This window comes from Rhodamnia argentea, chromosome 6 (genome assembly GCF_020921035.1).
Source record: "Rhodamnia argentea isolate NSW1041297 chromosome 6, ASM2092103v1, whole genome shotgun sequence".
NCBI lineage: Eukaryota > Viridiplantae > Streptophyta > Magnoliopsida > Myrtales > Myrtaceae > Rhodamnia > Rhodamnia argentea.
This window is the reverse complement of record NC_063155.1, coordinates 27,359,752-27,370,223: the sequence shown is the minus strand read 5'-3', so window position 1 is coordinate 27,370,223 and position 10,472 is coordinate 27,359,752. Positions and strand designations below refer to the sequence as shown.

Sequence of the window (10,472 nt, the reverse complement as noted above, 5' to 3'; positions counted from 1 at the left end):
CCAACTCTTTATGAGCTTGACCGCAACAAAGAGAGGATGAAAGCAAAACAGGGACTCTAACAGTAGCTACAGAGCAAGTCAAGATGAAGGGAAACATGGCCTTGATTAGTAAAAACGCAGATGCATATCTCTGTTGCATTTTTTTTATTTGACTTTCTGGTTTAGTTGCTCATGTTGGCCATAGTTACCGAATTTTATATATATAGTGAATTCGCAGGTTGTGTGGTTTTTGCGGTAATGTTAACTTCCAAGCTTGCTAATGTAAGCGCTGGAAGACCGTTGACGTATCCACTGCAGAGTAGTGTCCTCAAGACGAAAAACAACCCTTCCAAACATTTCGCCCATACAATATGGTGCATCGAGGGTCGAACGGGGAGTTTCCAGATGAAACGGCTGCCGGTTACATGGTAAAATCTTGCTTCACAGATCTTTTCTGGTTTCTACTATGTTTTCATATTTCATATGATTACCAATTTGATGATTTCTTTTTTTTCGTTTTCTTTCTTTGTCAAGCGGTCACTTCAGTTTTTTGGCAATAATAATTTCGATTGGAACTAAGCACGGATGAATGGATCTGAGTTAATGCAATGTTTGACTTGTTAATGACAGAGAGCAATTGAAGAGGGAGCAGATTTCATAGAAACAGATATCCAGGCCTATGGAATCTTGGTCTGCAATCATGACGTAACGCTGGACATAGAACCGATGTTGCGGAATGTAAACAGTTTGCCGACCGAAAAAGGACATACGAAGTTAGTTGTGAAGTTTATCTATTTATATAGCTAATAGCTAATCTGGTCATGTGAAGTTGACTTCACTCTGAAAGAGTTGAAAACAAGCAATGATATGCTTTCCGGGATCAGCAATACAATGGTTGGTTCACGACTGCCTTTTTCAAACTCGCTATTTATTTATTCCGACCATTTAAGAGCAAAATCAAAGTCGCTATTTATTCTGATCAGACCTAAGTTTTTACCGATTACCTTTGAGGAGTTCATCTCAATTGTGCTTGATGCGAAAAAAATAGTTGGAATTTATCCAGAGATAAAAAATCCGGTTTTTGTTAACAAACATGTACGCTAGTTGTTGATAATATTATATATTTTTGGCTCTCATTTGCAAAACACTATTGCTAGTCATCAGCAACTCATACTTCTTAGAACAGGTCTGACGGAAAGAAGCTCGAAGACAGATTCGTAGAGACTCTCCAGAAATTTGGATACAATGTTTCATACTTCTTAGAACAGGTCCGATGGAAAGAAGCTCGAAGACAGATTCATAGAAACTCTCCAAAAATTTGGATACAATGGTTCATACCTGTCGAAAGTCTTGCTGAAGCGACTTGCCTTTATCCAGAGCTTTGTGCCCACTTCACTTGTATATATTTCCAATCTCACAAGCTTGCCGAAAGTTTCCTTGATTGATGATCTACCATATGAACAGAGGACACTAATAAGGTTCGACCTCTTTCTTATCCCGGTTAGTTTAGTTTTGAATGTGATTTATATATTTTGTTTTCTTTCTAATGAAATTACAACTTTGTGCAAACATACTACGAAATTACTTCGGACAGTTATTTTAATTATATCAAGGATTATGTGATGGGAATCGGACCATGGAAGGATACGGTTGTTCCTTCAGTAGGTAATTATTTGTAGAAACTGACTAATCACATAGCGAAAGCACATGCTCTTGGCATGTAGGTGAGCATTCCAATTCATACAATACTGCAAAGGCACAAAATTGCTTTTGGTTATGAATTCTGGTTTTTTGTTGCAGGTGCACCCTTACACTTACCGCAATGAGAATTCGTTCTTGCATTTTCACTTCCATCAAGACCCTGTACCTCGAATATGATTATTGGATAAACAAGATTGGAGTGGATGAACTCTTCACAGATTTCACAGGGAGTCTCCATAGGTATCAAGAATGGACCTCCCCTTCAGAGAAACAAGTATTGCAAAAGATTGCATCCATGGTTTCGTGGATAGAAGATAGATTTTTCATTTCACGATATCAAGTTTTAGGGTTTGTTACTTGGTAATTAGCGTTGGTCAGATATCATATGGTTTCAAAAGTGAAGGTACTTTTGAAATTTCCTTGTACTCTCTTAAATTTGAATAGTTTTGGGCATTAATCCAATTGTCAGTCCTCATTTTGAGGACTTCTAAATAGTCAGCTTGATTTTGCTTGTCTCTCATCTTCTCTATCTCTTTATTTTTCTTGTTTTCTTTCTGTCCACCCACCTCCAGCCCCACCTGCACGACAATCCTACCCTCTCATGAGTAAAACACGTCAGTGCAATCACACATAACAAATAACTATCCATGCTTGATAAGCTACAAAGCTCTGTTATGTCTTTTCTAATGGAATAATTAATGAATGAATCTTTGCGGAGTATAAGGTTGAATCGAGGAATTGTGTAAATGACGTAGTTTGTGGATTGCCTCAAGCTGGAAACCATGGCTTCCTAGACCTTATTAGTTCTAGACATGCTGCCCAAGGGATTCCGGGAAACCACATTTTTTTAACTGATTGCTGTAAGTGAGAAATATGAAATCTCCCACCCAATCAAATATCATGATTTTTAATATGCATTTGAGAATCCCAAGAAATAAACGCACTGGATGATATAAATGACATCTATTGGTGACATGCGATACGATTGCGATTTATTAAACAAGTAACGATAATTACTAAATATAATAAGATTGATCTAGTAGATTGATATGCTAAATAAGGGGGGAAATTGTCAAAAAAGTCATAAAATTATTGTACTTTTACCATTATAGTCCTAAACCTTTTATATTTGTGTTAATTCAGCAATAAACCTTTTTTGTATCAATTCAATCCTGAATTTTTGGCAGGCCAGTGCTAACGTGGATTTGACCGACACTGACGGGGCAAAATTTAATAATATTTTAATATATTTCCATTTTTTATTATTTTTTCTTGTTTTTCTTTTTCTTTTTACTATTTATCTGCTTCCTCCTCCTTCCTCCAGAGGATCGGCAAGAACCTCGCCACCACTGCCACCGGCACTGGATGAGGCTAGCGCCGCTGTCGCTAAGACAATGTAAATGTCGACGATAATCACAGGACGATGTTTGTGAATCGTGATCACATGCCGGTATGGAGTTCTAGTTGCAGATTCATAGAGAAAGTTAGTAAACCATGATGAGATTGTCCACTTGTTGGTTCTCTCCTTTGGAGAAACAGATTGTCCATGGGGTGATTTCTCCTGCTTTGTCAAGAAATAGTTTATGAGATTGTGTTGAGATTTTTCATTTTTTTTTTTTTTTTGGTCCAATTGAGATTTTTCATTTGGTCATATCAAAATGTGGCTCCTTCCGCGAAGGGTGGCATCCTGAAAACGTGAAATGCGGATTCTTCCGCGACAGGCGGCGTCTTGATCCACCACATCCTTTTCGCAGGCATTTCATTCATAAATAGCAGGTCAGGCACAAAATTTCAAGGCATGTGTCGAGCATTTGAGTGGTGCAGATATGATCTCATAAGTTTTCCCCAACCATTTCATTCATAAACAGCTGTGGCACCAGCTGGACAATAGCGAGACTCGGCTGTCGCCATCGCTGGACGAGGCTGGACCTCTCCTAGTCATGGGTGGCTCGGCCTCGTCCTACGATGGTGGCACCAGGGGCAGCGAGAACCCCTCTGGAGAAAGAAGGGAGAAGAAGATGAACAACAAAATAAAATAAAATAAATGAAAATAAATAAAATAAAATAAAATATTTAAAATTGACTTTCGCTCCTGTCGGTCAAAATTGGTCGAACGGACTGAATTGACATAAAAAAAAGATGTAGGATTAAATTGGTACAAATGTAAAAGGTTTAGGACTAAATTGACAAAATTAAAAGATTTGGGAATGAATTGATAAAAGTGTTATAGTTTTAGGACTTTTTTGATAATTTTTCCCTAAATAAGGCGATGAACTGTAAATAGACGGATCTATGTAACATTTTTCCGGAGACTTCAATCCAACGTCGCTACATGCCCCATGAGAGGAGACGAGAGCATGCGATTTTATTTAACGTGCTCATTCTCAGCTTATAAATTGAGGGATCATTGTGGTCTTTCAACGAAGCCAAGGGCAGTCATTTCACTGTGGAAAACTATACTTTGTAGGTTGGTTGCACGATCGACAAATCACATTAACACTACGTAGCATGTATTTCGGTACATTTATCGCTTGAGTTTTCAAACATCACTTCAACTTCTTTTAGACCCAAAAGTGTTGTTTTTACATGGTATAAACGTCCCACATAATGTACTTTCTCGTTTACTACGGGCAAATTTTCCTTTTCTCTCAGTTTTTTTTTTCAATTACATGAGGTATTTGAAATGGCAGCTCGAGTAGTCACAAGAACGAAATGCATATCTCTGCATTATCGAATATGGCTCAATAGAGTGGCTATCATTCTCAAAAGATCGCTCTAGGCGACGGAGAATAAGGTTGGAATGTGAGATCCGACGTATCCAACTAAAGCGATTGATCAGTCGGTCAATTTCTTAAGGTTATTAAGGGGAAGTTTTGTGATTATTAATTGTTGTATAACCAACCAGTGAATTAACAGCAAGGCTTCAATTTATGAATTACTTATCTTTTCTCTGGAAAAAATTCGATGAAATTTGATATTTCGTGATTCGTTGAGTAGATGGTCCCGCAATACTAACAATAGTCTCAAAATACATCTAAGAGTTTCTCTTTTTGTGGACTCACTCTCTCCATTGGCAAAGTCTTGTTTGAATTGCGAATTTACTTAACCCTCCTGTATCTTAACCAAATAATGCGGGTCCCATGAATAGGTCCCGCATAATCCACAGCTTATGTATACGGGCCCGAGTCCTCATGTTACAGCAATAGTGTAGTGTGAGAAGGTCATTGTTTTACCATATGGCTAATTATTAAACTTTTGTTTTCCTAGAATGGTTAAAAATTCAATGTGTACGTCGATCGATTTGAATGGAATGGGAATGGAAAGTTGGGGCAAGGGTTATACAACGGATGTCGGAACTCTGCCATTTGAGTGGACCCATGGATGCACGCTAACTGGCCCATCCATGCACACCGAATGAGGGTCCATTCACAGGGTAACATTAACAAACTCAAATCCCACGGTGAATACAAGTGGTGACATTGTTATTTGAATACAGAATTTGATGGATTCAAATTAAGCACTTAAATAGGGGCTTTTTTTTTTCTTTCAATGACAGATAGGGACGTTTCATGGTGCATTTCCATCTCAATTTATTTTTTCTAATTCAGAACGATTCTTCATAAATTATTGTTTTAACTAAAGGTGGCAAAAGAATTTGTAGGGTTGGATTTGGCTAGCCGCACGTTAGATCAAACTAGAGGTGGCCATTTGGAATCGTGGGTCCGGAACCGACTATTGAATTAGTCGTTGCCTTCAAAAAAAAAATTGTGAATTATTTTTAATTCTTGCCTGTAAATATCTATCCTCTCCCTTTCATTTTTCTCACAAATTCTCTCAAATTCTTTCAAATCCTCTCAATTCGCTCAATTCTCTCAATCCCGCCTCAATTCTCTTAATCGGATTTCCGATCAATTCTCTAAAAAATGGCAAGTGGAAGCAGAAATGCCGACAAGGGCAAGATGACTATGGGAGATTTCGATAATCCCATTCCCGAATATGATCCTCGTGAGTATGCATGTTAAGAAGACAACGACGATATTATCAACTATGTCCCGATTCCGAACGTCGAGCACATTCCAACACAAGAAAGTTTTCATCCTCCCACCGGTGTCGAAAAAAAAGTCAACGGCAAATGAGCCAGAACGGAAGAGCCGAGATAATACATCCGACTTATGGCTACACTTCGATAAGGTACGTGATGAAGGCAAATGTAAGTATAATATAAAATGTAAATATTGTTCGCAAATATATAAATTTACGAAAGGAAACAGCTACGGAACATTCCGTTCGCATCTAACGAAAAAACATCCAACGCAAGCGGGAATGGACAATACGCAAGAACAGATTTTTGGGTACGCCACTTCTAATCCTCATCCTATACTCCGTTACACCGATGCACTTTATAAACAAACATTAGCTGAATATGTTTGCCCTTGATCATGCTCCGTTTAATATTGGTGAAAATTTTAATATGAAATATTTGAAAAATACTGCGTTGGTTCCTCAAGCACCAACAATTCCAAAAAGTACTCTTAAACGCGAAGTTTTTCATCTTTATAAAAAAGGAAAAAAATCTTTAGCAAAATTTTTTGCGGAATTCAATGGACGTGTGCATATAGGTAGCGATATTTGAAGTGATCCTTGGCAAATTCATTCGTATATGGGTGTCACGTGTCATTGGATAGGTGACGATTGGACCATTCAAAAAAGACTTATTACATTTCGAGTTTTTAATGAAAGACATTCGGCTCATAATATTTATAGAATAATTAGGCAAATTTTAGAAGAATATAATTTGATAAATAAAGTATTTTCAATTGGTTTTGATAATGCCGCCGCAAATACCGCTTCTATTCCCGAATTAGAAAATATTTGCAAACCCACTTTTGGTAGACAATTTTTTCACATTAGATGTGATCGTCATGTTTTAAATTTATGTGTATAAGATGATTTACGAACTCTTGACACTTCTCTCGCCCCAATAAAGGATGCAATTAAATTTTTATGGAGAAGTCCCCATTTTATGAAATCATGGGGAAAATTTTGTAAACAACATGGGAGAATGACAAGAAGATTTCCAAAAGATATTCCGACTCGTTGGAATTCTACGTACGAGTTGCTTCGGCAAACTTTTGATTACAAAGATTTATTATGTATGTTTATTTCACAAAAGATTCCCGAAATTACTTTACTTCCGCAACATTGGAACGTTTGCAAAAAAAATTTAGATTTTTTGAAAATTTTTAATGATGCTACTAAAACTGTATCTGGTATTTATTATCCTACTACGCATTTATTTTTAATAGAGTGTGTTACTATTGGTAGTGTTTTTAGTGAATATGAAAATGATACTAAATTAGCTCGAACTATTTTAGTAATGCGAGAAAAATGGTTGCATTATTATTTACAAATTCCTTTTGTCTATTTAGTTGGTATTGTTTTTGATCCACGTATTAAATTAGACGGTTTACTAGATTATTTGAATGTGTATTATCATGATTGTTTACATTTGAAAGATTAAATAGATATTTCAAATATACAAGAAGATGTTAAAGAATCTATAGTAGTATTATATGGAGAATTTTGTAGTAAATATGGTTCAAGTGATTCTGGATTTTTGCAATCTACTGCCTCACGTAGCGAAGGTGATAGTTCACTTAGTAGAGGGTATAATATGCTTAAGAGTAGGCAAAAAAAAAAAAACAAAAATGGGCAACAGGTAGTATTTCTGAATTAGAAAAATATTTAACCACTCAATTTGAGTTTCATGATGCAGAACATAGTACAGATTTCGAAATCCTAAAGTGGTGGAAGAGTCACCAAATCGATTACCCAGTTCTCATCCTCATCGCTCGCCAGATATTAGCAACCCCTTCTTCAACAGTTGCGGTTGAACAATCATTTGGCGCTGGAGAATTAGTTTTGGACTCTCGCCGTTCAAGATTAGGCACGGAGTCCGTGGAAGCTCAAGCTTGTGTCGACGATTGGACAAGGACGAAATTTCGACACCAAGAGCTGGATCGAGAGCACGAATTTTTTAGCGAAGATTGTGAAGATACCACCGCCACGGGTACCACAACGGGTAGCGACGATTGACGATGAGGTAAGTTGGGGTTATCAAAGGTAAAAGAACTACATGGACTTTGATTCTTCTATCCCCAAGAAGATATGTAGGCGCTTAATGATAATTCATTAAGTTCAAGCCCATTCCTCCTCTCTCTTTTTTTTCCCCACATTTTATTACAATGTACAATTTGATTATATTTTATAATTTATAATTTATTATGTTTATTTTATAATTTATTTTTTAAAAAATTAAAATTAAAAAAGGAACCGGAAGGAATCGGCTCGGGATCCGGCCCGGAACCGGCCATCTCTAGATCAAACGATGCATTTAACTCATGTTGACTCTATTTCGCAGGATATAGTACGAAAGTCTTATATTGGATTTTGAGGTGTCAAAATGAGTCATAAATCGATTTTACAACTCATATTTTAATGGTTTAGGGGTGATATATGGGTTGCCTAAGATTTGAAATATAGGTAAGAACGGGTTTAATAAAGCAACGACCAATTAATGGTAGGTTTTAGTGGGTTTGGAAAGAACTCGCTCTCAACTCGTTTAATCAAAAAACAATTACATAAATGGTCCTTGAATTTTGATCTAATGTACAATGTCATCCTTGAACTTTTAATTTGTTCAATACAGTCTTGAACTTTTTGTCCAGCGTGCAATGTCTATAATAAAACTTTGTAAACTTTGCAAATTTATTTAGATAATCAAGAAATTAGAGAGATTATTACAAATGTTATTATAAGCAAACGATTAAGCAATCTACAATATCAAAGTTTTACTTTTACAAATATATATATTGATAGTGTTGTGATCGTTAAACTTTTTGGTTGTGGCTACACACAAGTTAATATTTCAATATATGTGCAAGGGGAGTTCTTGGGAGGGGCATTTATCACGGTCCAGAGGTTTTCAATGCACGAAGGACTAAGGATGATCCAAGAAGATTGGGCGAGCCATAAAGCTACTTCTTCGTAAGTAAGGGGAGGTTCTTCTTTTGATTTGAATAGGGGGCAGCCCTTTTTTTGGTTGAAGTAGGTACATTTCTTCTTAATCTAAAGGCGGTGGAGGTTCTATCTTCCAATCTATCAACTACCCACATTGACTCCAAGAACACTCTAAAATAGTATATATTTCCCCTGTTGCCCTTTGAAATTAGAGGTTACTTGTATATATAAGTGTTCCCTCCTCCTCACTTGTATCATTTCCAGAGCTTCTCTCTAAGAACTTTTCTCCCTAGAATCCTTGTGAGTGTGGTGACTAAGGCTGACTAAGGTCAAGTAAGGGAAGGCTAGATCAACCGGTCCGTTGCAACATTTTATCTTCACAAGCACTTTCTCTCCACTTTCTTTTTCTAGTTTTCGCTAAATAACTCTCTTGGCCTTACATAGTTTTTCTTTTAAATTCATTCTTAATTTTCCGTCAAAGGGATAGTGAGGGTGGGGGATGGCCTGTTGGGGTCTTCATTGATACATAGTCGCCGCCCTACCATGGTCATGAAGGGCCGAGAGGGTGGGGATGGCCTGTTGGGGTCGTCTTCACTATGTAGGAAATGGAATGATAAAAATAATAAGATAAAATGTCACGTCGGCATTTTTCGTTAGCTAAATTGGACGGAGTTAATTGGAGGATTTGATTGCACTAATTTAACAAGTTTTATGACATAATTGTATTTTTTTTTGCGAGTTTTTAAAACTCAATTATACTTTCGTGATAAATTTTAGGACTTCCAATTCCAAATGCACTTTTCCCTTCATTCTCGTAGTGTACTTTCTTCTCTTTTCCAAATGCAATATGTGACCCTTGATTTTTTATCATTTAAATTTAAAAAAAATAATAAAAATCAAGAAGAAATTATAATTTGAAAGATCAAGTTTGGAGTCCTTAGCCACACCTCAGGGGTCCATTTTTTTAACAAAAATAATCTTCTACACTTTTTTTCTTTAATTTCTGGAATTTATTTTCATTTAGTTTTGGAAAAAAATTAAGAAAAATACCAAACGAGGTCAGCAAAATCTGAAATAATAGTCATTCATCTCATTTTAATTCCAGTTGCATTTTTACAGCTTTAGTTTTACAAAATTCAATTTGGATCCTAACTTTTCCCAATCGATGTGAGCTATACCCAAATTGAGCCAAAAACACAAAATTCCTCCATACCTAGGTCCTAAACGTGCTTGAGATTCCAATTTTAGCTTCAATTTCATGATAAGAAGTCAAATTAGGACCAAATTAGAACATTTTTGCCAAACTAGGTCGGCCGGGTCAAACCCGACGTGACCCCCTTGACCCGGTCTTTACATAACCATTTTGGTTCTTCTTTCTTGTGCGCCTAAGAATATCGAAGCTGCAACGTAGGAATTGGCACAAATTAGAGAAGATCCAGCCAACTTAAGACCTCCGGCCAGTTGCCCAGAAGTTTCCAATGTCGACCAGCTGGCACGAACGCGTGACAATCACGGGGTGTCAGCTGGTGTAACAAATTTCGGGTGGGAATATCTTTGGACTTGGTTCTACGTATCCCGAGCTGAAGGAGTCTAGCTAGAGAGAAGTTAGAGAGAGAGTCTCGAGCTAGAGGAGCTCAATTTGATCATTGTTGGAACAATGAGCCTCTCAGTCGCCACCACTATTAGTGAAGGAATCGAGCAGGTCCAAGTCACGATCCACCATTGCTCAAGTGTTACTCAGCTGCTGGACCGACATCGAGCAAGATCCACTG

The 10,472-nt window shown here is 37.0% G+C and overlaps 1 pseudogene; it reads left to right on the top strand.

The window, feature by feature from the left end:
- Positions 1 to 237: 237 nt before the first annotated feature.
- LOC115756160 lies at positions 238 to 9,357 on the top strand (annotated as a pseudogene).
- The last annotated feature ends 1,115 nt before the right edge of the window (positions 9,358 to 10,472 follow it).